The 26,715-nt window shown below is 46.4% G+C and overlaps 1 protein-coding gene across 1 annotated transcript in view; it reads right to left on the bottom strand.

Moving 5' to 3' along the window:
* B3GNTL1 (UDP-GlcNAc:betaGal beta-1,3-N-acetylglucosaminyltransferase-like 1) overlaps nucleotides 1-26,715 on the bottom strand; it is a 186,602-nt gene that overhangs the window by 14,607 nt on the left and 145,280 nt on the right. The gene's annotated exons all lie outside the window — the stretch shown is intronic.

Raw genomic sequence — 26,715 nt, 5'->3', positions numbered from 1 at the left:
CGGGCCCAGTTGTGTGGATTTTTGCTTTCTATACATTTAGGTACAATTCATATGGAAGGCTAAAATCTTTAATCTTCGTCAGTAAGTATTTCAAGGGTTTTTTTTGCTTCCAGCAGGCAAGGTTATGTCATTTGCATATGACAGGTTGTTCATGAGTTTTACTCTATTCCTGATGCCACGACTTCTTCATACAGTCGCTTCTCACATTATCTGTTCCACATAAAGACTGAATAAATACGGTGAAAGGACAAAACCCTGGCAGCCAGCTTTCCCGATTTTAAACCATTTAGGAACTCCCGTTTTTCCCAGTGTTATACGTAGCTTGTTAGGATTCATGCAGTCGAATGTCTTTATGTAGTCAATAAAGCAAGTAAACATCTTTCTGGTATCCTCTGCTTTCAACCAAGAGTCACCTGATGTCAGCAATGATATTCCTGGATCCACATCCTCTTATGGAAACTCCCTGTCAATATACTGCTGTAACCAGTTTTGAATTATCTTTAGCAAAAATTTACCTGTGTGTTATAGTAAATATATTGTTTGAAGATTTCCATATCCTGTTAGATCCGTTTTCTTTGGAATGGGCACAAATCTGGAACTCCTCTAATTGGCTGGCCAGGTAGTTGTCTTCTAAATTTTTTGGCATAGATGAGTGAGTGCCTCTAGTCCTGCATTAATGTGATGAAAGATTTCAGTCTGTGTTCTGTCAGATCCTTTAGTGCAGCCTGGATCTCTTCCTTCAATATCACTGGTTCTTGATCAGATGCATCAACCAATTCTTTTTGGTACAGTGACTGTATATTCCTTCCATCTTCTTTTGATGCTTCCTACCTCATTCAATATTTTGCACATATTGTTTTTGTTGTCAGGTGCCATCAAATCTGTTGTAACTTACAGTGACCCTGTGCACAACAGACCAAAACACTGCCTGGTCTTCTGCCATCCTCACAATTGTTATTACCCCTGAGCCCACTGCTGCTGCCACTATGCCAATCCATCTCATAGGGGGCCTCGCTCTTTTTCACTGACCCTCCATTTACCAAGCATGGTATCCTTCTCCAGGGACTGGTCCCTCCTGATAGCATGTCTGAAGTATGAAAGACATCCTGGTCTCAAAGGAGCATTCTGGATACAATTCTTCCAACACAGTTTGGATTTGTTCTTCTGACGATCCCTGGTACTTTCAATATTCTTCTTCAACACCAGAACTCAAATGCACCAAATCTTCTACAGTCTTCCTTATTTATTGTTCAACTTTCATATGCTTATGAAGAAACTAAAAATACCATGGCTTGGGTCAGTTGCACCTTAGTCCTCAAACGGATCTCTTTGCTCTTGAACACTTGTGCAACAGATAGGCCGAATGAATACATCATTTGATTTCTTCAGTACACCTTCCATGACTGTTGACTGTGGATACAAGCAAAAGGAAGTCTTTGACAACTTCAGTCTTTTCTCCATTTGTCACTTTACTTCTTGGTCCAGTTGTGAGGATTTTTGTTATCTTTACATTAAGGTGCAATCCATACTGAAGGCTGTGGTCTTTGATTTTCACGGAAGCATTTTATGTCCTCTTCCCTTTCAGCAAGCAAAGTGATATTGGATGCATATAACAGGTTGTTAAAGAGTCTTCCTTCAATCCTGATGCCACATTCTTCTTCACATAATCCAACTTCTTGGATTATTTGTCCTCAGTATACAGATTAAGTATGGTGAAAGAATACAACCCTGGCACACTCATTTCCTGATTTCAAACCATTCAGTATTCTCTTGTTCTGTTCGAATGACTGCCTCATTTATTTTGCCCACAGAATCCTTTACTATTACAATCTGAGGCTTGGATTTTTCCTTCAGTTCTTTCAGCTTCAGAAATACTGAGCATGTTCTTTCCTTTTAGTGTTTGGACTCTAGATCTTTTGCACATTTCATTATAATACTTTACTCTGTCTTCTTGAACTGCCCTTTGAAAATCTCTGATCAGCTCTTTAACTTCTTCATTTCTTACAGTTGCCTTAGCTTTTCTACATTTAAAAGCAAGTTTCAGAGTCTCTCATGACATCCATTTTGTCTTTTTTTTCTTTCTGGCCTTTTTAATCACCTTTTGCTTTTTTCATGTATGATGCTCTTGATTGGTGTCATCCCACAACTCCTCCAGTCTTTGGTCATTAATTTCGAATGCATCAAATCTCTCTTGAGATGGCCCCTAAAATCAGGTGAGATATATGCAAAGGTCTATTTTAGCTCCCATGGACTTGTTTTAAACTTTCTTCAGCTTTAGCCTGAACTTGTTTATGAGCAGTTGATGGTCTGCTCCACAGTCAGCCCCTAGCCTTACTCTGACTGATGGCTATGACACTTCTTCTCCATAACCTCTTCCCACTGATGTGTAGTCGATTTGATTCCTGAGTATCCTAATGAGATCTACAAGAACAGCCATTATTTATGTTGTTGAAAAAAGTATTTTGAATAAACACAAAATTCTACCACATGAACTCCAGCATCATTTCTATCACCAAGGCCATATTTTCCAACTTTTCACATTCCAATCATCAATAATTATCAATCTATCTTGATTGCATGTTTGATCAATATCAGACTGCAGAAGTTGGTAGAATTCTTCAATTTCATCATCAATGGCTTTAGTGGTTGGTGTGTAAATTTGAATAATAGTGATAATAGTGAGATTAATGGATTTTCCTTATGTTGTTGTTGTTGTTAAGTGCCGTCGAGTCGGTTCCGACCCATAGCGACCCTGAATAGGGTTTCCGAGGCTGTAAATCTTTACGGGAGCAGAAAGCCTCACCTTTCTCCCGCGGATCAGCTGGTAGTCTCGAACTGCTGACCTTGCGGTTTGCAGCCCGATTTTCCTTATAGGCATATGGATATTGCCCTATCACAGACAGCAGTGTACTTCAAGACAGATCTCAAAATGCTTTTTATTTTTGTTTGGAGGGTAGAAGTAAGGCATGCGGGTTAGCATAGGGGCTATGGACTAAGACTTCACTTATTGTTAGGATTATGGCCAGGACTAGGGTTAGTTTTAGGTGTTATAGTTGGGCTAGGGCTGGGAGAAAGGCTTGGTCCAGTTTTTAAGGTTACTGTTAGGTTTATTTTATTTATTTTCTTGAAGTCTATTTCATTTCCTCTTCATTTGGAATTTTTGTACCTGGGTTATTCCCTCTGTTTGCTTTATGATTTTTGTTGTCGTTGTAGCTTTATCTCTGGCTCTCTCTTGTCCGTCTTATCGGTCTGTTTACTATGGATGCTTCTATATCTGGGTTGAGTCTAGGTGGTACTGCCACATACGTCTGTCTCAGGTTGTCTGTGTTGTTCGTTCTTGGTGCAAAGAATTCCCTTTAGCACTTTTTGTAAGGCTTGTCTGGTTTTTACAAATTTTAAAAATTTCTGTTTGTCTGAAACTGACCTAGTTTTGCCATCATATTTGAAGGACAATTTTGTTGGATATATGATTCTTGGTTGACAATTTTTTCTTTTGGCTTTATATGTCATTCCATTGTTGTTGTTGTTGTTGTTTAATTGTGGTTTCTTTGTTTTGCCTGCATGGTTTCTAATCAGAGATCAGAATTTACTCTTATTTTCTTTTGTAGGTAACTTTTTGTTTTTGTTTTTTTCTGAGCTGCTCTCAGGATTCTTTCCTGCTCCTCGGAAATCCTATGCAGCGTCACTAAGGGTTGGAACCAACTCTACGCCACTTAACAACAACGATTCTGAGTTTCTGCAAACATTAAGGCACCCATATACTTATGCACACTCAATGAAATGTTAAGTGCCCTCGAGTCGATTCCAACTCACGGTGATGCTATATAGGGTTTCCAAGGAGTGGCTGGTGAGCTTGAACGGCCAAACTTGCACTTCAAACCAACCCTGCAGTCCAGCGCATTAACCCACAGCCCCACACCAGGTCTCACGTGTGCATAATTACCACATATGGATCAGTCCAACACACACACACTTTCAAAAACCAACCCACAGCAGAAATCCATCTCTAAATGTCCCCAAGGACTAGTTCCAGGACACCAAGGTACATGGCATTATGGAGGCCTGGTGTGGTGCTGGAGGATCAGCACTGGACAGCAAGACTGCATTAACTGCAATAATTGGCAGTTCAAATCCACCAGCTGCTCCTCGGAAACTCTTACAGGGTTACTATGAGTCAGAACTGACTTAATGACACTTAAGCACAGCAGGGTATTGAATTTTGCGCAATTGTCCAACCGTGCCCCTAGAAAACCTACAGCTGCTCCTCCCTCACAGGACACACTGTGTGCACCTGGGGCCTGGCCTATCTAACCCAGGATGTCACTTTATCTCAGTGCCTCTGATGGAGTCAGCATAGGACCCTGGGCGCCTGCTTTTAGCGACACAGTAAAACCTCTGTACCGCAAAGGCCCCGAGTGGAAGCTGTGGGTGCAGTTCTGTGGAGGAGTTGACCAGGGGTGAACACACTGGCTCTGGTGCTGTGCAGGGCCTCAGTTCTGGCTCTGCTCCTAATGACCTCTCATCACAGCTAGCTGGGCTGTCCATGTACCCTGTCAGTGACCCTGAGAGATTGACAGCGGTGGAAACTGGCACAGAGCGCTTCTATCAGCTGCCTGATGCTCTGTCACCAGTAAACGGAGGCTGGACCAGACTCCAGCTTTCTGCCTTAGCACAGCAGGCCGTCAGCGAAGGCTCCATCCATTCCACACCTAGAGTTCTCAGCAGGGACCGATGGCAGCAGAGCCATCTAGACCATCAGTCAGCAAAACCCCTATCCTTTCCAACTCCATAGCCATTGTTTCAGAGAGGGCTGGGGTAGCTGCAGACCAGCTGCGCTGTGAGAGGAGGAGGACCCCCAAAGTAACCAGGATAACAATGCGGGTGACTGGCCCCGGGCCAAGGTGTGAAGACAACCCGGACCTCACAGGCCTGTGCCCACCTTCCTCTGGGGGTTGGCCTCTGTCCCATCGTTGCCCCTGCTCTCTTCCGTCCCTACGGCTTTCAGATGGAGGGAGGCTTTTTAAGAGCATAAAACACTCACCTCTGCCTGTGACCTTCTGCCTGCCATGACAACACAACTGAGGGACAAACAAGTTTTTGAAATTTTCACCACCACCAAAGAAAGTACATCAGAGTAAGAAATGTTTAAAGCCCAGTAATATAACACCGCTCTATGGAATGAACAGGATGAGAATCACCTTTCTAAAGTCTAACATCTTACATGTGTTGATACTTCCCTGGCGCCGGGGCAGGCGGCACACAGCTGGTGGGCAGGGCCCCGGAGGGCTGTGGCCACAGCACCTGGCGCCCGGCACATCCTAAATGCCACGTCAGGGCCCCCTGAGCCCTGTGAGTGCCAGCATTGTCCAGCAAACACAAAAATCCATCCCAGCAAATATGCTCCACGGCTTCCCCTGACCACCAGAAAACAAGCTAATTCCACAGTGCTGTTTGGAAACTATTACAAAGCAAAAATTGAGCTTCCTGTTTTCATCTCTTACTTGCCAAAAATCCAGAGGTATTTTCTGGCAAATTTACTCTGCAGCTGGAAACCTGATGTTTCAGCTGTTTTGCTCAAGTGTGAGACCAACTAGAGACAATAAACTCAGGTCCCGTAAAACAATGGCGATTCTACCCTGAAGTGGGGTCGGTCCAACTGAGACGCTCATCCATGAAAGAGACACACTATATCTGATCATTTTATAAGAATGTAACATATCTCACTGATATTTTTTATGTTGACTACATGCTGAAATGACAAACCTTTGTATACACTGGGTTAAAATTAGCTCTAAAATTAATCTTTTTTTTTAAACTTTCTTAATATAGTATTCACAGCATTTAAAATGCTATTCTGGCTTCCACGGTGGTTCACATTGTATTTCCATTAGCCATAACTAAGTATCTGCCTGAAGTATGACACAACGCATTCTTCAGCAGCACAGACCTGTGAGTTAAGGTTTTAAAGGGGCAGCCGGCAGGGTAAAGGCACACTTACTTAGTGGGCTGTGCCGGCTTCAGGAAGGGGCTGAGAACAGGGCCTCAGCGGAACTCACTAAAGATATATGAACAGCTGGTAAGCACACGAGTCAGGGAAATACACACTATCCCAAAGTGGTGCTACTGCATCCCCCCTGGAATGATACCAAAATGGCACACAAGCGGGAAGGAGGATCAACCCTAAACCAACCCAAGGCAGATTCGATCTATGAGGCAGAGGTCAGACATGCCTTCAGCCTACAACCTTCTTCTGACACCAACTGTCCCTCACACAGCATCCTTTAATTTCTCTGCTGGGTTTGATAATCCACTGCAATGACCACACAACACTCATGATGATGGGATTTATTAACACGAACCAGGTACAATTCAGGACCAGAAACGACTCGGGATGTAGCATCCCTCCAGGCAGGAACCGCTCTTCTCTGCTCTACTGCAGGTACGTTTTGCTCTTGACTTTGGCCTCTCAGCCTTAAGGCTGTCGGCCTCTGCCCGGCCCAGGCAAGTGTTACAAAGCTCCCTCAGACACTCTGCAAATACCCAAAGGGCCTATTCTGCAAGCCAGCCTCCTGCGGTGGGCTCAAGTTTACTGCGTCTGTGGGCCTAGAAGGCAGCAGCTGTTCTGTCTGTGCCTCCACTGCCTCCGCTGCCCCCACTTTCCCAGGTCAGAATCTCCCACTGTGCTCAAGGCTCTGCTTTCTTGAGGGTCTTTGGAATTGTCTGTTCCTGCTTCTGAGCCTACTCTATTTAAACCTAGTGGGATGGCAAAACTAACCAATCCTGGCATTAGAATCCTGTAACCCTATTTGCATGGACCCGCTCTATAGCGTAGTGGTTACGAATCAGGCTGTGAACCTCAGGGTCACCAGTTTGAAACTACCAGCTGTTCCGCAGGAGAAAGATGAGGCTTTCTGCTCCTGTAAAGATTTACAGCCTCAGAAAGCCTGTGCAGGGTCACTATGAGTCGGAACCGACTCCACGGCACATAACAACAACAACAACCCAATCATTTGGTGGGGGAGTGCTGCTGTAGCACTAAGTCCATTTGAACTGCAAAGTCGGTGGTTCAAACCCTGTAACAGGGTAGATGTGAGTCAGAACCGACTACTTTGAATGGAAAAGCCCTATCAATATCAAGTACATTCACAGTACTACAAATGACTATAACTAAAGACTCAACACAAAGACCACGACCTTCAACAAGATGTCCTGACAACATGGCTGCAACAATGGGCTCAAGCCGAGCGGCAAGTGTGAGGACAGCTCTGAACTGGGCACGTCCATGCTACTGTCCAGGAGGTCCCCATGAGTGTGATAGATCACTGTTATGTAGTCTTACTAACCAGGGTCTTGTAACTCCCACCAACAATTAGGTGGGAATATGCAAATAAGGTGCTTATGGCCCATCAAGGGGATTACAATTCAAAGCAGGTACAAGGCAGTTTTGTGGGATGGTAACATGCAAACAGGGCGTATGAAAGCCTAACAAAGCCAGTGATCAGTTCTGCCACCCCACAGCCATCCTAGAGGCAGAAGGGGGCGCGCAATAGGAGCACAGAGAAAAGCCGAGAGGAGAGTGCACTCTTTAGACCCAGGGTCCCAGCCCTGGGTTCAGCTGTTAACACTGGAGATGGTGCAAGACGGGGAGAAGCAGAGCAGGTGTAAACAAACACTTCAGGTCCCAGAGTCACTGGTGGAGTGCAGGGCCCCTGGGCAGTTACTGACAGAACTGAAGACCTTTGCTACATTTGTCCAATCAGGGGATGAAAGCTAAATAGCGGTCCTGATCCAACAGCTGCACCTGAGTCTTCTCTGACCCTGACCCAGCAGAGACCTGCCGGGGGTGGGGTGGCTAGTGTGAGAATTGGTAAAAAGCTTGGAGAGAGGACGGAGGCATGTTGGCAGTGATTCTTCCTGCTTGTGAATTTAGAGCGGCCAGACACCGTCCCACACACTAGTTCTCATTAGAATCGCTGCCTGGGTCGAGTGTAGGGTGGCCCTGCAGGCGAGTCTCGGTTCTGGAGGATTTTACTCTGTCCCTTGTGGGTGGTCCGCACGGGCTGTATTCTACTGAAGTACAGATTGCTACTGAAACCATGACTCAACTCCTCACCTGGACCCCCACGTCTTCAGGGAGCCGTCGCCCCTCCCAGGTCCTGCCCCCGTCAGTCAGGTCAGGCTGCATCCCCACATCCACACGGTCCCCACCTCCCTGCTGCAAGCCAGTAACTGCAGCCACACATCCGCAGGCTCCACCCTCCAGATCAAGGTGCTGGTCAAAGCTGCACCCACCAAGCCCCACAATCTGGGGCCAAGTCTGGACTCCTCCCCACCCTGAGAAAGACCTCACTGACCCTGTGGTTTCTGTCCAGCTACTCAATCCCCTCCACAATGCTTCCTTTCTGGAACTCAGTTCCCAAGCACAACCACAACTAACTGGGCATCTGAGATGAGTTGCCCCTGCCAATCCTGCTCCCAACTCAAAACCAAAGCTTGAGTGAACCTGGAACAGGCCAAGTCCCCAAGACAGGAGTGCTCGGGCGACTGGACACGCACGCACCAGTTCCCGCCTGGAGCATTTGTTCTCAGCCTGTGATTACACAGTGTGGACCTTCCCCTAGGAGGGGACTACACACTGTTGGTGTGCCATCCCCTCCTTTTCTGACCAAGGCAGGGTCTGCAGTAGCCTGGAGTATATTCACCTCTCCATCAACCATCAGCCCCAGACAAGCAATGACCAGCCAGGCCCTGGTGTTCACTGACCCTCAAAACCGAGTCCATGAAGCGCCAGGGGAACAGGTGGATCATGGTCACCATGGGCGTTCCGGCTCATGTCACCCCAACTTGGCAACTTTCAGAACTATCTGCAGCCAAGACGAGCTGCTCCACTGTAGCTCTGGATGGAGAAAACAAGGTGCGAACAGTGACTTACACTGGAGAACCTCACTGGCGACTGAGGCCTGTTTATATAGTAACCGCTTCTGCTGCCGATGTGTAACACAGGAGCTCCCGGTGATGACCCAGGATGCCCCGGGAGCATTAAGTCACACACCAGCTGTGGACCCAACCCGTGCAGCCCAGCCTGCAGTGTGTGGTGGTGTTTGAAAGACACGTTTGCAACAATTACTTCAGAGCTAGACCCTGTTCTTAAAAGCTTCCTGCTCTTGCTGTTAGCAAAGGTCCCTAGGTTCCCCTAGTGCTCACAGTGGCTCCAGGCAGCGCTTCCGGAGGGAACTGTGCACAGTGTCTGCGTCTGTGGCCATGAGCTCCGTTGGCAACGTTGGAAATGGCAGGGTGTGTGTGTGACAAGAGGAAGACAGAATTTGCACACATGTGTAAGCAGTGTTAGTCCATGTCAGACACATGGGGGTGTGTGTGATACCTGAATTCTCACTTCCCTGATTACTGTTAATGGTGGCAGACTGCCTGTCTATTGGAGTGCTGCTGTGGGGCTGTAGGGTAAGCACTGGACTGAAAACCACAAGATTGGCGGTTCACACCCACCAGCTGCTCATCAGAAACTCTGTAATGGGTTGCTATGAGATGGAACTGACTGGATGGCACTTATAACAACATACAGTGATTAGATTGCTAAGTCTTCTCCCCAAAGAACAATGATAAAACTGGACAAAGTTGTCATGAGCCACCCTTTAGGACTCAATGAGACAGACTGACACAGTAGGAGCAGCAATGGGCTCAAACACAGCTGTGAGGACGGCGCAGGGCTAAGCAGTGTTTTGTTCTGTTGTGCATGGGGGTCATTATGAGTGATATCTGACCCAATGGCACCTCACAAGAGGAAATCAACCCGAGGCATACACCGAGCTGACCACTTCAGGTCAGAACAGGGAGTTTGATATATCCTTGATGAGTTGCTTCTATTTCCACCCCAGCGTGGCCAGCATGGTGCTTGTAGCAGGGTAGGGCCAGTGAGCAAGGCAGCAGTTTTGCGGGGGCCCGGCTTGATTTGGAGAGGTCCGCACAAAAATGTCCTTGCCCAGCAGCAAGGTCAATGGCAAAGGAATTGGGAACTAGCCCTTAGATCATCATGACAGCAAAGCCTCACCAAACAGAATCCTGACAACAACGTCTGTGACGCCTGCTAAGTCCAGTACCTCTGTCCACTCAGCCAGTTACTATGGACTGGTTTTTGTTTTGCTTTTTACTGAGTATCAGTCCCACTTTTCTATTTCTCAATCTTTTTTTTCTTAAACTTTTTATTGTGAATTGAGTGAAGATTCACAGACAAGATCGTCTCATAATATTGTGCTGAAAACTGGACACTCGGGATTGTGATTCCCCTGCCCCAGCCCAGATTGCTGCTGCGGCTCTTTTTTTCTTGTTTATTAACTGGCCTGGACTTCCCTCTGCAGTCTGCTCAGTTTTCATTTCTGCTTCTCTGGTTTGAAGTGTGCTTCCTAGAGGTTACCCTTTGCACATTCTTCATCAGCTCAAGCTCTTCCAGCAGGTAAGGCTTCCACCCCTGGCAATGAATGCGAGTGTGCACATCAAAAGAGGCCTCCTGAATCCACACAGGATTCATCGAGTCCCAGCTTTTCGTTTCCACTGGGCCCTCCCTGCACCTTCTCTGCGTGCATGTGGTCAGTCAGGGACACACGGATAGATAGCTTGGGCTATCTCAGCTCTCTTCGGCTATTTCAGTTCCTGCTAAAATTCTGGCTGCTCTGCCAGTCTGTTTCTAGCTCTAATCAGGACTATATCCTCAGGCCAAAACATACGAAAGAAGTGGAGTCCCCTCAAGCGATGCTGAACTAAAAGTCTTGGAGTCCAAGGGCCAGTTTGTCTGTCACTAAGGACCGGGACTCTGCTCTAACCATCCCAAGAGGTTCTGTTAGGCGCCGCTGAGCCCGTCAATGACACACTGCTGTTTTCCACAGTCTGAAGATACGGAAGCTAAAGTTCAGAAATACTCACCAACTTGCCCAAGGTCCCAGTTGGAAAATGGCAGAAACACCGAGAACAATTTAAAGACAAGGCCTTCCCTCCAGGTGACTAGCAGTCCCCCACTTTCCCTAGCTCTCCCCCTTTCTCGCTGTTGTCCCCACTTCTGTGCTGTGCTTTCTCTAGAACACCGCTGGAACCTAAACAGAACACACAGATGCTAAATAGATATGCTTTCTGGCTTTGCTCCTTATTTCTAAATTGCCCAGCTGTTGGTAAGTGCCTGGCAGTCAGTTCCGACTCATAGTGACCCTGTATAGGGTTTCCAAGGAACAACTGGTGGGTTTGAACTGCTGAACTTGTGATTAGCTGTCCCAGTACAAATGGAAATTTTTCATATAGGAAAAAAATCTCCCCAACTGCTGCTAAAGGAATCTTCTCGTGATCAAGCCTCACTTGTAAGATATTTCATGGTAGGGAAAGGCATTCTGAGCAGAGCTGTATCCGTTTTCCATATGGGCCCCTAAGGACTTCCCAGGAGAAACATTCTTTCCAGGTGAGTTTGTAGCTGGACTTTCTATTACAAACTAGGTTCCAGTGAATAGAACAAATGGTCTCATAAAGTGACGTAATTATACCAAGACCATCCAAAATAGCTTTCCAAAAGAAGTAAATTTGTTTCTAAAAGTAACTGCGCTGAAGGGGTTTCTGTGCTTTGGGTTTGGTAGACGCTGGGTTTTGTGAAGTAATCACTTTTACAGAAGCGACTAGGTCAGAGGTGAGTTTCCTTAAGTAATACTTCTCTATTTACCAGTTGGGAGACACACACTCAGACAACGAAGATGGCTGCAAATGGAAGCAGGGGCAGACGGACTTGTGGGCTAGTGCAAATGGCCCAGGAAGTGGGTCAGCTGCAGTAAAGCAGAGAGAAGAGGTTTCACAGTGAGTTGATGAGGTCATCTGACTAGTGAACCTGGGGCTCAAGTCCTCAGAAGTCCCTCCCACACAGGCCAGCCCAAGTCTCAGCCAATCAGCTCCCAGCACACTGGATCAGTCCACAACATAGCCATCAGCCAATCAGCTCAGAGTTGATGACAGGTTTGCAAAGGATTCCATGCGCAGGTATCCTCCTGGGTCAGGATCTTGGGGCCCCAGGGCTTTGCAGAAGGACCCTCAGCTGTGGGCAGATGTATGAGTGGACACACACCTGCATGAGAGGGCAAGGTGACCTTGGCTGGTCTCTGTGTTCAGCTGGAGGCCAGTTCAGAAAGGCTGTGGACATGGAAGCTGTGACCCCAGAGCAGTGGTAAGGACCTAGGTTTGTGCTGCAGCCGTCCAGGCCAGGGCCCAAGCAGAGCAGTAAGTCTGCAAAGACGCTGGCCCAGTGGAACCCGGTCCACATTACCAGGGCAGGTAACACAGTAAAATGCCACTGTGACCAATAAGTTTTGGGGTGGTTTACCATGCAGCAATAAGGAACTACAACATGCAAAGTGTGGTTCAGTGGTTCCTGAGAAGAGAGCAGAAATTCCTGGTGTAGAAGCTGCAGAGAGCACCCTGACCCCACTAACCAGGAGGGTCTGGAGGAAGGCTGAGGGCCATCGTTCTCTGTGCTGGGCAATGGGGTGTCCAGTGAAGCCACTGTCACTAGTGCTGTGAGCAGGGCTGTCAGGAATGCCCTGTGGCCCCAGTAAGGAAGCTGAGTAGCCCGGGGCTCCAGGGGCAGCACAAACTCCCCAGATCCGGGAGACCAAGCAGAGGCAGATGGACGTGCTGCAGGGTTAAGTATGTTTGCATCTGACATTTCCCAGACTTCGTTTTTTGCCTGAAATTTCACACCCAGTAAAATGGGGAGCACCTGTGGGATGGCCTGTCTACTGAGCCCAAGTGTTTGAGGATTACACGTTGACCCTAAAGGGTGACCTGGGTGTCATCTGGTGAACCAGAGCAGGCTTCCTCCCTGTCCTGCTGGATTATAGTGTGTGTGTGTGTGCATGCGTGCACACATAGACCATACACACACCACACACAGATATACCACATACACCACATATCAGATATGCGACACATCAGACACACACTCCATGCCACACACATCACCAGATATACAAACATATCAGAGATTCACACACCACAGATACACACCCCATACACCACACACAGACATTACCACATACAAACACCACAGATAAATTATCACACACCACAGATAAACCACATGCACATCACACCCAACACAGGTACACCTCCCCTCCCCACACATGTATCACACACACACGTCATTTCAGAGTGCAGGAAGGAGGCAAACTTGGGAGTTTTCCCGAGGGTTGCTCTCCTCTTGGTTTTATCTACAGCATCGGCACTGGTCTGACCCTTCAACATCTTTTCTGCTTCTTTACACTGCAGTTTAATCACTACGATCAAATTACATGCTTAACCTGAGGATTAGCTCTTTCAAATGAAAGCTGAGTACGAACAATGCTAAAACATGCAATTCCTTCCTACCACCCAATCACCAGTCCACATCACCAGAACTGCAGTCTCTGAAAGACCACCACTGGAACCACTGACCTGACCTCATTTGTTGACACAAGGCACAGGTATTAGAGCCTCGTGAGCTCTGCAGGTGAAGGAGCATGCCACACACTGTGCTGTGCTGGGAACGTGAGTGGTAGCATCCTCGATGGGTGCAGCCCCCACTATTGTAGGAAGGTGCACAGGGACATGGTGAAGTTGGGAATGCCTAGGGTGTTTCTATCTGTGGCCACAGCCTGTGTGAGGTATTCCTGAGGCTCTGCTGAGAAATCAAGGTGCAGACAATGTGAAAAGCCCTCTCTTCACTCACTAGTGTTTACTAAGTCGAGCAGAGGAAACAGACGTGCACTGAGAGAACAGCAGTAACATCAACATCAATAGTGCTGTGTGACACCAGTTACGGTGAGGGTTTTATCCAGAGGCCTTGGGACTACAGAGTCAAGAATAAAACCTTTCCAAGAGAGAAGAAACAGAAAAGCCTTAACAGTCTGTCTGTCTTTGTGTAACTCGATTTGGTGACACAGCTCTTGTACATTACAGCCGGTTTCCCAACTACTTTTTAGTGACCACACCACAGACTGCAGAAGAGCGAACAAGTCTGTCTTGGAAGACAGAAGCATAAACAGAATGCTCCAAAGAAGCCAGGATGGTGAGACTTTGATCTCATATTACTTCGGACACGTTTTCAGGAGGGACCAATTCTTGGAGAAGGACATCATGCCTGTACCCTGAATGGGATGGACGGACCCAGTGGCTGCAGCAGTGAGGACGGCACAGCAGGGGGGAGCAGCGCCGTGCTCTGTTAACACAGGGCTGCTAGAGTCAGAGTCAACTTCATGGTACCGACAGCAACAATTTTTTATTGTGGTAAAATAGAGCATAAAATTGTCTATTTTAACTACTTTTAAGCATACAGTTCAGGGCGTTACATTCACAATGGTGTGCAACCATCGTCATTATTCATTTCCAAAACTGTTTCATCGCACTCAACAGAAACTTTGTACCCATTAGCCAATAACGGCATATTCCTTCTGGGAGCCACTAATTTACATCCTTTCTATGCATTTGCCTATTCTAGATATTTCATGCAAATGGGTTCATACAGTATTTGTCCTTTTGTGTCAGATTTATTTCACTAAGCAAAATGTTTTGAGGTTCATTCATATTGTGGTGGTGTTGTTTGTGTTGTTAAGTGCCATGGAGTTGGTTCCGACTCATAGTGACCCGGTATAGGGTTTCCGAAGAGCAGCTGGAACCACCAAGCTTGCAGTCCAGCGCATTAACCTCTGTATCAAAACTTCATTCCTTTTTACTGCTAAGCAGTATTGCACTGTGTGGGTGGACACAGCACATTTTGTACATCCCTTCATTTGTGAATGGACACTTAGCTGCATCTTTTCGCTACTATGAGTATGAGAACATGCTCAGAGAATGTGCTACATTTGCACGCTTTAACCTTTTGTTGATAGAATGGAGCAGATTTTCCAAAGCTTTGAACAAAGGAGGCTAGAATGAGCTGGCTTCTAGGAATCCTGGTTGGAATTTTCAGCTACATGAGGGTACTAGAGAGAAAGTGTTCCAATGCACCATGTTAAAGGAACCCATGCAACAGGCTTCTCTGAGCACATGACCAACATCTCTTGTTAAAAAATTGGAGTTTTGTAACAAGAGGTCAACTTGTTGATGGTACTACTCCTTTACCTCTCAGGCCCTGGGGGACACAGGGAGCACAGGAAAATTTGGTCACAGGATGGGCCTCCAGGCTCCTGCATTCTGCTGCCCCAGACAACGCCAGTCTATGACTTCATACTACATGCGTACAACAATGATACCAACAGCCGGACACAGTGACGGTCCTCACCGAGCGCGCCCTTCATCCGTTTGTTTTAATGACCTCTGCACATCCAAGTAAGTCCACGAAGAGACCATGCCCACGAGCTCTTTCTAAAGCAATCTTGGGACAGGGTCCAGAATCGATTCTTTAATAAGAGACCCTTCTCTGGGAGAAGAGGAGGAGCATCAGGTTTGCAATGTCACACCCACATGAACTGTGTAAATAACCCACTGTGGTCAAGTAGAACCAACTCCCAGTAACCTCTCAGGACAGAAGAGAAATGCTCCACCAGATTCCCAAGGCTGCAAACCTTCACGGAAACAGACCACCTTTCTCCAGGGGAGCGGATGGTGGGTTCAAACCACTGACCTTTTTTTTTCTTTTTTAAAGTTTTTATTGTGAGGTTTACATGGGAGAACATCAGCTTTATACTCATCCTATCGTATTTCATTTCATTGCAATGATTACAATCCCCTCCATGCATCATCAAACCACTGACCTTTTAGTTAGCAGTGGAGCGCTTAACCACTGTGCCACCAGGGCAGTAAAATAGACATTTGTGAAATTTCAGTTGTTGTCTGTTGGTAAGTGCCGTTGAGTTGGTTCTGACTTAGGGCTTAAAATTCCACATCCTAATCGGAGGAATGTGAAGAGAAAGCTCAAGGTGACTGACTAGCGTCTCCATTTGTCAGCATGCTGACCTGGCGCTTCTCTGGAGACTGGACATCTAAGACAGTAACATACTAATAATAGATAAAGTGGGAACAGACCAGAGCAACTGGCATATTATATCACTGGGTACAATCTGTAAGTATTACAGGTGAACCTGTGAACTAAAAAATCCAAGGTCACAAAGACTGAAACGTACCCTCCCAGTGAAAGAAATCACTTTATCGAGACATTTAAGGCTCAAGCTAACAACTATTGTGAGAGTGGTGCAGGACTGGGCAGTGTTCTGCTCCGTTGTACAGAGGGTGGGTCACTATGAGAAGCCCCTAACAATAACAAGAGACGTTTAAAGAGCAACACCACATCACCCTTTCCTGTTGTTGTGACAAAGACACAACTCCAGAAACACTTCACTGGGTAGATCCCCTCGGCATGTCACTATGTATTTCAGGGCTCTGTTGTTGCCTCCAATTCCCATGATGTCATCATTGCAAAAACAGCGTGATGCTCTGCCAATGTGCTTTTCTGGGATCCCTTGAAACAAAGGAAAGCACAGAGCTGAGAGGGTTAGACTGGTTTGAGTCTTCTCTTAACATCAGCCTAAGGGGAGAGCGTCAGTTCAAGGTATGGGGAGACCCCCAGTGTGGCCGAGAGTGAACAAGTCTTCATGGGACAGGTTTTGCCTGAGCACAGGAGCTCACTTGATGGTGACAAGTCCCTGGTACAGGTGCCACGCGTGAGAGCTGGTGTTGACGCGCCCTCACACCAGTCCCCGGTACGGGTGTCACACATGTGAGCTGGTGTAGATGCACACTGTATTGCACCAAGGTGGGGCCCTTTACCCTGGGCTGCTCCTGACCAGACCCAGTCTGCCCTCTTCCCCTGTCCTCTGCAGGTAACTTAGTCTCTGTCACTGCCGCTGAGCAGCTGGAGAGTGAATGAGCTCAGGGCTGTGTGCACCTGACCCAGATGCCTGCAGACACCTGGAGGACTCAACCTGTTCTGACAGTTTCTTGTCGTCCCTCCTCCAGTTCTGTGGGAGAGATCTGCTCACATTTGCTCACAGGGTTGGAGTCTCCATCTTGCAAACTCTACTCCAAACACTCCCAACTCTTTCCCACTGTGTCCCAAGATAGGTCACTGGCCCTAGTCAGTCTTGGGGATGGCTCTGAACCACAGGCCTCTGCTGCAGGCTATCCTGACAGGGTCAGGGGCACAGGAAAGTCCTCTGCTTCTCCACTCAAGGTACTGCCAGCCCGTGATAATACTGGGATTACTAAGCTGTTTAGAATTAGCTCTCCAGGACTGGAGATTAAAACTTTTTAAATGTTTAAAGGTAAGAGTTAAAACAGAAAAATATAATAAAAGACAGGTAAAAAGTCTTTCCTGACATGAGAGAATGAAGTCCCCAGGACAGTTTTAACTGTTGCAAGTGTTTCTATTCAAAATACTTCTCCTAAACCATTAGCAGGTTTAGGAACACTTGGTGCAGGTGAGTATAAAACATAAAGGTCCCTTTCAAAGCTAAGGAGCTTTGGTAGCATAGTGGGTTATGAGTTGGGCTGTTAACTTACATGGGCAGCAGTTTGAATCTACCAGACCCTCTGTGGGAGAAAGATGAGACTTTCTGCTCCCATCAAGACTGGAGTCCTGGTGTGGTGCTGGAGGGTACACACTGGACAGCTAACCACAAGCTCAGCAGTTCAAACTCACCAGTCGCTCCTTGGAACCAACTACAGGGCACTTAACACCAACAAAGCTGTTAGCAGGGAGAAGGTTTGGCGATTTGCAAGTAGGGAAAGGAGAGAATGTTTGAGCTTCAGTGGGTGCTACTCCTGGGTCATTCCGTGGGGAGTGGGCTGTGCTCTCCCCAGGCCCAGCAGGGACGTTGGGGCATCAGAGTCAGGCTGCTCTCTTTGACAAGGCCAAGCGTTTACTTTCAGCCACACACAGGCTACAAGAGCCAAAGCCAGTTTCAGGTGCTGAGGCCTAGTTGAGGATTTTTACCTTGAAAGCAAATAAACGTTCAATCAAAGATATCAGTTGGCCTCACACACTTGATGCGTTTTCTGAATGAAAATATCTCTAGGGTGCAAAAGGGAAGACCAGGACCCGGAGTGCTCGCTTGCCTCTCACCTCCATTCCTCCAACAAACTGAAAATCCGCATCCAGTACATTTCCTGGTTATTAGTCAATGGCCAAATGTCTACGAAAACTGAAAACAGGAAACCTTGCCATTTTTGTATCTTAGCTGAATTTACACTGCTCTCTTATATAAAGAAAGCACATCACCGTGTGCCATAGGCATCTGCAATGTATCAGGAGCTAGGTTCAATTCCTCTGTCTCCAAACATTGCAACATCTTGTCCAGATGAGAATCACTCTGAACATGTACTTTCTCTAGGAATGCTTATTAAATCAATTTCATTCCACGTGTTAGAAAATGGAATTCAGGCACGATAAAGCCGTCTAATGAAATGGGTGGATCGTGTGCAGGAAATTTTATTTGCTGTTGATAGAATGAACGTGGGCAGAGGACTGGAGCCGAGGGTGAGGAGGCAGCTGCAGGTATGTCCGAGTGTCTAACGCAGGTGTACTTGAACAAACGCTGATGATCAAGGCTATACATTGGTGGCTGTGTTCTAGCAAGTCAATTCCGACTCACAGTGACTCTGTATGGGGCTTCCGAGGAGCAACCGGTGGGTTTGAACTGCTGTCCTGGTGGTTTGCAGTCTAGAGCTGATCCTGCAGCTACACCTGGACCCAATATCATACGCTAGTGACACAACACTTGGCATTTAATTCTGGAACACTCTGATTCAGTGTAGAAAGTATACGGTGATAAAACTCTGGGATAGAAATGAGGATGATTTGGGACTGACCCAGGAAACCTAAATTCCCGTAACAAAAGGCAGAAGGTGATCAGGGTCCACGCAGTAAGGGGACCTGGGGTGGTCTCTGCTCTGTGAATACAGGCCTTGCACACTCCATCCTAGAGATGCCCCCAGGTCTCCCCGACCAAGCAGCACTGACCAGGGGCCTGGGGGTGGCCTCTGTGGCCACATCCTGTACTTCCAGGGGCACAGGGGCCAGGCAGTGAGTGTGTCTGATGAAGAAAGTGCTGAGAATGCACCACGGATGTAGAGAACACCAGGTGAGGCTGGTCCAGTGAGAACGTCTGCTCAGTTGCACCGATGCTCCATGACCTAGGTCGCTTGGAGGATGACACATGTGGGACCTCCAGGCACCACCAGCAATTTTGAGTGCCGGGGCATGGCAATTCTGTTCCGTTGTCCTTATGCTGCCAGGCAGGTAAACCCACAGGCAAAGAAGACAGAGGTACAGTGCTACAGGGGCCAGGAGAGCTGTCCACTCTTGCTAGCACACACCCTCTACAAATGGCCAAAAAGGCCGTCAGGGAAGGGCACGGTGCTGACTCCTCCCTGCACTCAGAGGGAGGCTCTCACTGTGACTGAGCTCCTCAAGCTCCCAACCTGCACAGTCCCACAGCACAGTCAGAACACGTGGCCCACACACGACGACAGACAGAGAATGCTGCCGTTCTGAACAAGAAAGGGCATGAGGTGAGGGTACCAATCTTAAAAAGCCTTAAGAAGCAAACTTTTACTATGGAAACAATCAGCTTCTGGACCAACTGGGCTTCAAATCAGTTCAAACTGGTTCAGTCAAGGTTGACACAGAGGAACTGGAATTTGTAAAACGTGGGTGTCCCAGAAAAGCAGGCAAGATTCTAGGTTGAAGGCCTGGAACGGGAGACTCAGGAGAGACAGCACACAAGCCCCTTGAAGAGCATGGTATCAGGGACTCGGTGCTTGTTGGGACCGTGGAGAGTGACGCCTTTGAGCCGGGCACCACTGTGTGTTCCCGACTCAGCCAGTCCAGAATTTTGGTTGTTATACTGCCCTTTATTACGAAGAGGGAGATGAAGTCTCTATCAGAACGCTGACCCACCATTTGTCCCATTCCAGGACACCCCCATTTTACCGACTGGCCTCTGCTCTGGTGTCACTTCCTTGACAGGACGAATCCACTCCAAGGCTGGCTTCCTTTTTCATGTCCACAGTTCACAGATTCAGAATACCCCTGAAAGCCACGGGCAGGTATAGTGCTAACAGCAATAGTGGTGACCGCCGTGGGCCCAGCGGTCCTATCGATGATCTCCAGAGCTTCAAACAGTCCCGTTTTGCAGATGAGAAAACGGAGTGCAGAGGCTCACAGCTCACACTCCCCACTAGCAGCGGAGGAGCCAGGACTCCCACTAGAATCACCCATCTGAGCGTTCCTGACAGTTCCACCAGAGGTGCCGCAGGGTGTGTACTGGCCCCCACCACACTCTCACCACCACCATCTAACTGAGTCACACACCACAGACACCTGCTGTGATGTTTCTTTCCCACTGGGGCTGTCTTTATAACATTTACTAATTTCCCAAATTCAACTGTCTTGCTATAGTTACTTGTTTAGAATCCAGGGACCCATGAGCTACGTCAGCATTTCTGTTTGACCTACTCAAATGTACCAGGAAGACCACGTCATTAAGCTATTTAAGTTAAAGCACATGAGGAAGGAGAAGCAAATTTGCTGAGTATGTTTTCATTTCTTTGTAAAGAGCGTACGTGGCAAGTGAGGGATGGGCAGAGATTATGCAACTTTAAAATGCCAAAGAACAGAGTTTTCTTATGAAATCATTTCACTTACTTCTGCCATGCAGCTTGCATGCAATCCACAAGATTATTTCATGAGGCTGTCAAGAATTCAAATGGAAAAACCCAGAACAAACATGATGGCTCACAATGGTTCTACTGCAAGCTTTCTGTGGACATGCGACTCCTCACATGTCCCTGAAAGCACTTTCCCAAATGACAGATTCAAAAACAGGCCAAGACCCCGAGGTCTGCATGCAGTGAAGTCTGCAGAAACACAGATGGAAGCAGCTGTGCGCCATCTTGGAAAAGGAAGAAACCAGAAGGAAAACGCAGCCCTTAAACCCATTTCAGCGGTCTACTGAGCCTCCTTTATTCCACGAGACTGATGGGCTAGCCTCCTACCAATGACACGTGTAGAACATACACAACAGCCATTCTTATCTGAAGATGAAGACGACACACGAATGTCAAAGTGGGAAAACCAGTAGCTGTGGAGTTGGTACCATCTAACAGTGACCCTGTAGAACACAGACCTGCCCACAGGGTTTCTGAGGCTGTCATCTTTACGGAAGCTGGTCACCACCTCTTTCTCCTGCAGAACAGCTGCTGGGTTTGAACTGTTGATCTTTCCGTTTGCAGCACAACTGCTGAACCACCCTGGAGGCGGGAGCCGTCAGCAGATAACACTGAACTGAAAGTAGTGCTCTGAAAGCTTCATTTCCTAATTAACTCTCAGGATGACGGTGAGCTTGGGCATTTTCAATCCCGGCTAACAAGCACCAAGGAGAAGAATGTCATGACGCAGATTTAAGACAAGGCGCTCTGTGCCCAGTGCATGCAGGTCCCCTTCTGAGTGCCAGTCTCTAGGGGCATCCACAAACCTGCCAGGGGACATCTCAGAACCCTGGTCTTCACAGGTCTCTAGAAACCTGGTGTGGCACTGTGGGCTAATGCGTTGGACTGCAAAGTTGGTTTGAACTGCAAGGTTGGCAGTTCAAGCTCACCAGCCGCTCCTCGGAAACCCTACATAGGGTCTGTCTCTCTGGGTCAGAACCCACTCGACAGCGCTTAACAACAACACCAACACCAACAACAAACCCACCAGGAGACCTCTGCAGGGCCAGCGGTGTCAGGAGTCTCTGGCACTCCTGCCCAAGGTCAAAGCGTGTCTGCTGGTGTGAGCCCAGGCCTGCAGGAGGAAATGCATTGTAGAGGCTGGAGGGCCCACTCACTGAGGGCACCGAGATGAAGGGGGCAGAGACCCAAAACACCCAGGAGGAAGGCTCCGGTCCAGGCGCACAAGCAGTTGAAGGAAGAGCACGAAGGCCCTGGGAGCCCAGCTGAGTCTAACTCTCCCCACAGAAGGGCAGTGCACTGGGCATATTTCAGAATGGCTACTCTCTCCCCACCCCCAGTCAGAAGCATGAGGGATTTTTTTCTGATCTTAATCTGGAGAAGCCAGAGAATATGGGGTCCCCCTATGGCTGGGCTCCCAGGAGTCCACAGCCCCTAGTGACTCATCACTGACTGTAAAGAGGCCCTGGTCAGATGGGACTCTGTGTCCACCTGTTGTTCCAGTTCACAGGGTGGCAGCTGACCTGAGACCTCAATTCTCAGATGAATCTAAGTAGAGTTTCTGATTTCCATTCAGTTCACTTGGCTGTTTTCTTGTTGTAAGGATGGGAGTGATGATTTCATAGTGGAAACCACAAGTTTGGTTTGTTTTTTGTCACCAGCCAAATCCGTTAGCCTGAGGAAGTAGAGCGAGCACCACTGGGCAGTCCTGACAGGTGGGCTGGACTCTGGAGGACACCAGGCCACCAAGCTTGTGGGCCTCTCAGCTTTTCTGGAGGCCACAAACCCTGCTTAGCTCTGGCCCTCACCAGCAGGCAATCATGAGTAAGATACTTAACCTCCCTGGCTCTTAAATGCCCCATGTAAAATGTTGACAATATGACCTACCTCAGAGAGTTAATGTTGTTGTTGTTAAGTATCAGCAACTCACAGCGATCTTGTATAGGGTTTCTGAGGGTTAATGGAGGAAAGGGAATTAGTTCACTAAGGCTTCTGAGTAACCCCTGACATATAACACACATGTACCCATTAGCTAATGTACTCAGCTGAAAAGTGTTCTCCAAAAATGAATGTTCACCAGAACCTCACAATGTGCCCTTATTTGGAAACAGGGTCTTTGCATACATACAAGCAGTACCGGGTTCCATTCCTAACTCTGTCTTTCAGGGAATTTGTTGGTAAGTCGGAACAGGTGCACATGGCTCCTATTTAGCCTTACTTTAATGTAAGAAAAGGCTCACAGTCTTTTCAGTCATCTAAAAGTTGCACATGCAGCAAGTGAAGATCATTGTGATGAAGAACTGAATGTGAGGAGACTTAGTTCAAGGAGCTCTGGTAGCGTAGTGGTTACGAATTGGGCTGCGAACCTCAAGATCAGTACTTTGAAACTACCAGCTGTTCTGCAGTAGAAAGATGAGGCTTTCTACTCCTGTAAAGATTTACAGCCCCGGAAACCCTGTACAGAGTCACTGACTCCACAGCATACCACCACCATCACCACCACCACCACCACCACCAGCAGCAGCGGTTAGTTCAATTGTTTCAAAGTAAGAGCAAATCTACATAAGAGTAAAGGGCAAGTAAGAGTTGTCTGTAAGTCATTTGTCCCTAACCCAGGGACTGAGCAAATGTGTTAGACTGAGACAAGGTCAGCCTAGAGTACAGTGGACCCGAACTCTAATGGCTGGTTCTTTATAAGATGCCACATGAAGACAGAGACAGAGGGATGATGTCATGTGGGGACAGAGACGGGGGGTGGGGGGAGATGGCATGTGGGGACACAGAGACGGGGAGGAAGATGATACGTGGGGACACAGAGATGAGGGAAGATGCCACGTGAAGATGGAGACAGAGGTTAGAGCGATGTACTTACAGGCTAAGGAACACCAAAGACGACCAGCCCTCACTAGGTGTTAGGAAGAGTTAAGAAAGGATTCGTCTTGGTCTTCACCTACTGATATCTTGGCTTAGGATTTCTAGCCTCCAGAACCAAGGGAATATAAACTTCTATTGTGTAAGCCACCTTGTTTGTTACAGTGGCCCCAGGAAACAAACACATTAGTGCTGTGGTTTTGGTGCAGTTGTTTCAGGTGCGCAAATCAAGGAACACTATTGCTGAACTCGAGTGGAAAATCCTTATCTAGGAAGGGTCGGCTATGTTTAGATTTTATAGGCCACAGGGACTTTGTCATACATACTCAACTCTGCTTCTGTGATGCAAAATTAGCCACGTATAATAGAAAAACAAATGGGCATGGCTGTGCGCCAATAAAACTTTACTTACAAAGAAAATCTGAACATGTGGACCCAGAGTACCAGTTTGCCAGCCCTTGACCTAACTGGTGTGGAAAGTTTTGGCTGCAACTGAAATAAATATTGCTTCCTCCTGACACGATCTATGAAAATTACAACCAAATGGCCCAGTAACCGAGATCTAAGAGCTGAAACTATAAAACTTACAAGAAAACACAGGAGTACATCATCACGGCCTTGGATTTGGCAATGGCTGCTTTGATAGGCCACCAAAAGTAAAGCTAACAATTAAGGAAATTAGACCAACAAAATAAAAAAATCTGAGCATCAAAGAACTTTATCAAGAGAGTGAAATACAACAGAATGGGAAAAAATATTTGAAAATCATGTATATGTTAAAAATCTAGGATCCTGAATATAGAAAAAGACAAAACAACCCATTTTAAAATGGGCAAAGAATTTAAACAGACATTTCTCCAAAGATGATATGCAGGGGCAATGAGCAGAGGCAAAGAGGCTCAACGTCATTAGTCATCTGGAAAATGCAGACCAAAACCACAGTGAGATACCACTTAGCACCCACGAGACTGACTCACAAGCTTGTCCTGCAAGTGCCCGATGATGTCCTTAGTCACACCCAAGAGCTTGAAGGCTGCTTGGTCTTGCAACAGATGACCTCACCCAGCTGAGTTTTTTAGTTCAAATGACTCTTCCTTTAGACTTTCTGCCTTCTCCTTCACTTTATTAACAAGAGCTATCGCCTCCTCTTATACTCCTATGGGTTTAAGTACTTCCTAATTTTATGCTTCTAATCTGCCACCAACTAATAACTCAGACAATCCAGTTAGAACTTTGTCAAAGTGAAGGTGTTGATATACACTTGTCACCTGAGGACCTGGGAGTTTCCTCTGGGGCTACCACCTGCATTTTTCCACCAGCAGAAAGTCTAATTTGTAAAGTTAAACCTAAGTAACTAATCCCAGTGGAGAATCTATTCCAATATGCCTATGGGATACACAAAGTAAGATGACATAAATAAACTGCCGGCCACAGTTTGTCCTGAAAAAAGTTCACCCTTAGTTCTCAGGAATGGTTCATGAAGAAAGCAATGAAGTAATTGTATCTTGGTGCCAGAAAATATGGATAAATACTTTTAAATGCTTCCCGTACTTAGAAAAAAAAAAAAAAATCAAGATAAACAAAAGTAAGGATTATGGGCTTAAAATGGGCTCAGTTTTAATGCAGCAAAGAGAAATCCTTAATGGAAAAAAGTTAAATAACTTAATTAAAATTATAAGATATCTAACCAGGACGTTATGTGATATGGATTTTTCTTAGAAAAAAGGACAAAGTTTCAAATTCCTGTGGTTTATTATTCTTATTTTAATTTTCTATCTTGTTACAAGACTATCTTTTAGACAGACTATTAGATTTCCAGTATTCTGACATCTTGACACCCACATAGCAATAAGAATAAAACTTTGATGTAAAATTCTATTTCGATGGCTTCTGGATTTAATAAAGAAAGAAACAATATTAGCAAAAGTTCCCTCTGAATAACATGCTATTGGGAATACTGGTAAATAACTATTTTTCTAGCCTGGTGAAAGTTGCTAGTTTACGTGGATTTGAGCCACTGATATAGTTTTATAATACTAGCTTTTAAACGATTAAAACTGAAGGTAAATAATCTGTTTCAAGATAAATAAGATTTTAATTTTCTAACGCTACTTATTAATGAGCCCTGGTGGTGCAGTGGGTGATGTGCTCGGCTGCTAACTGCAAGGTCAGCAGTTGGAATCCACCAGCCACTCTGAGGGAGAAAGATGAAGTTTTCTGTTCCTGTACAGATTTACAGCCTCGGCTAGGCTACAAAGGGCACCGTGAATCAGAACCTATTCCATGGCACACAGCCACCAATGCCAATTTATTAGAGGTAGGTAAAAATCACTGAGCCGTGAAGGACAAACTTTTAAGGAAAAGAAAAACTCTGAGATAACTTTGAAAGACAGCATTTTAGTCTTTTTATATACACTAGGTATAGTGGATATATAAAAAAAGGTTAAGATTTTATCTATTCAATGTTATCTGAGCTTTTCTTTTCCTTAAGTTTGTCCTTCACGGCTCAATGTTTTTTTACCTGACCCTAATAAATGGGCATTTATGGACGTTAAAATCTTACACATCCTGAAATGAATTCTTTATATATACTAGGTGTTATGGAAGATGGAAGGAATAGACAGAGTTACTGTACCAAAAAATTGGTCAATGCTCAGTCATTTTAGGAGGTAGCTTATGACCAAGAAGAGTGGTTTGAAGGAAGAAGTCCAAGTTGCTCCAGGAATTGACCAACTGAGACGTTTCAGCAACTAGAAGCATCACTGGACATTCATTCATTTATGCCAAGAAATTTGGAAGACAGCTAGCTACCTAGAAGAGATCCATATTTGTTCCCATTCTATAGAAAGGTGGAGATTATCAAACAATCTCATTAATATCACACAAGTAAAATTTAGCTGAGGATAATTAAAAAATGGTTATGGCAGTGCAAACAGGGAACTGCCCAGGGATTCAAGCCAGATTCTGAGGATGGCATGGAAAAAGGGTATCATCGCTGATCTTCTCAGCTGGATGGATCTTGGCTGAAAGAAGAGAATACCAGAAGATGTGTACTTGTGTTTTATTGATTATGTGAATCCATATCTAACCAACTGTGTGCTTGTGTTTTATTGACTGTGTGAATCCATATCTAACCAACTGTGTACTTGTGTTTTATTGACT

This window comes from Chrysochloris asiatica, unplaced genomic scaffold, assembly GCF_000296735.1.
Source record: "Chrysochloris asiatica unplaced genomic scaffold, ChrAsi1.0 scaffold00132, whole genome shotgun sequence".
Classification (NCBI taxonomy): domain Eukaryota; kingdom Metazoa; phylum Chordata; class Mammalia; order Afrosoricida; family Chrysochloridae; genus Chrysochloris; species Chrysochloris asiatica.
This window is presented reverse-complemented; position numbering and strand designations above follow the sequence as displayed.